Source organism: Schistocerca cancellata, chromosome 3 (assembly GCF_023864275.1).
Source record: "Schistocerca cancellata isolate TAMUIC-IGC-003103 chromosome 3, iqSchCanc2.1, whole genome shotgun sequence".
Lineage (NCBI taxonomy): Eukaryota > Metazoa > Arthropoda > Insecta > Orthoptera > Acrididae > Schistocerca > Schistocerca cancellata.
Genome location: NC_064628.1, coordinates 663482895 through 663484698, shown reverse-complemented (window position 1 = coordinate 663484698; position 1804 = coordinate 663482895). Strand labels below are relative to the sequence as shown.

At 40.6% G+C, this 1804-nt stretch overlaps 1 pseudogene; it reads left to right on the top strand.

Annotated features, from left to right (window-relative positions):
• The first annotated feature begins 214 nt into the window (after positions 1-214).
• On the top strand, positions 215-332 carry LOC126177644 (5S ribosomal RNA; annotated as a pseudogene).
• The last annotated feature ends 1472 nt before the right edge of the window (positions 333-1804 follow it).

The window sequence follows — 1804 nt, the reverse complement described above, 5'->3', positions numbered from 1 at the left end:
CTGACTCCCTTCCCAACATCTGTTTCTCTTCCATACTCTTCGATCCTTATAACTGATGTATGGTTTCTGTACAACGAATCCGGTTCTCCGTATGGCAGACCACTCAGCTGTGGAGGCAGACATATTAATGTGGATGGTTATGCTTTAATTTGTTCTGCGACACTGTTTTCTACAGAAACCCACAAAAATTTTAATAACCATAAAATGCATCTCCGGCAACGGCCTTGCCGCAGTGGATACACCAGTTTTCGTCAGATCACGGAAGTTAAGCGCTGCCGGGCGTGGCCGGCACTTGGATGGGTGACCACTTGGGCCGCCATGCGCTGTTGCCGTTTTTCGGGGTGCACTCAGCCTCGTGATGCCAGTTGAGGAGCTACTCGACCGATTAGTAGCGGCTATGGTCAAAGAAAATCATCATAACGACCAGGAGAGTGGTGTGCCGACCACACGCCCCTCCTATCTGTGTCCTCAACAGGGGATGACACGCCTCTCGGATGGTCCCGATGGGCCACTTGCGGCCTGAAGACGGAGTGCTAGTGCTAAATGCATCTCCGCAGCAGTTCTCATGTGCATATATTAGTCAGGCAGTTTCAGACCTGAACCGTAATATTTGGTATAAACTTTTTTCCTCTTTTTTTATATTATGAAGGTATACTCAGATATGTTAGCTTTAATGAGTGCCACTTTGGCGTCCTAAAGGGATTTTGTTATGACGTAATTTTTGTTCAGGATTTTGATATGTTCCAAAGAAGGCAGAAAAATAATTAATTATTCCTTAATAAAAATAATAAACTTTGAAGATGTTACCTGTATACATTTTAACATTTAAAACTATATTCCATTTTTATACACCAGGCGATTCCAGTAAGGTTGTATGTCTGACATGAAAAACTTTGTCGGCAAAGATAAAACAATATGTTGAAATACTGCCTTCAATGCGTTTTGTTTAATGTTACATCTTTTGCACATTATGTTACGGTAAGAGTCAAAATATTCCTCAGGTGTGTCACATGTCAAACTGTAAGTATCACCCTCAGCATCACATTCATCACTGCTGATGCAGTCCATGCTACTTCTGGTAGCTGTGAAACTAGTCATACCTGTCTCTGACGATGCACATTTGTATTATGTGGCCCAAGATGAATTATATGATTTGTAATTGCAGTTACTTCACTTGGATGTCATATATCTAGCTACTAATTATATCAGTTCAGTAGGGCATTCAGAACTCATTCTAGTTACGAGTACGTGTGAGTCAGTTTCCACTTTCCCCACCGTAGTCACTAAGACATGACGTATAGGTGGCAACTGCTTTGCTGATTTCCAGTAAATAACTTGCAAGTGGGCATGTTTTATGCGGTTTTTAAGACTTCTTCCCTTGGTGGAATTAACTTTAAGTTATGAGAGATATCTCTTTTGGTTGTAAACAATTGGTATAGCAGTTAACTGATTCACATGGTCTATCGTTATACAAAAGACAAAAAAAATGATACCCAGTATTCATTATCTGATGATGATCAGTGTAAATCTCGCCTAGTAATTCCGAGCCAAGATTTTCACCTCTCTGCTACAATATACATACAGCAGCCTTGTCTTCCTGGAATGTGTAAGATAATCACACCCCGCAGAATATTGGTATTTGCTTTAATGTCAACCGTCTGCCCATTAAATCTCATAGTAGTAAAAACTACAGGAAGTGCCCTTTTCCAATAAGAGTACAGTAGTAAAGCAATCACGTTTATATCATCACTAACTTTCTGGCCAGTGACAGTGCTGGCCTTACTATATCATTTTACTAACAAAG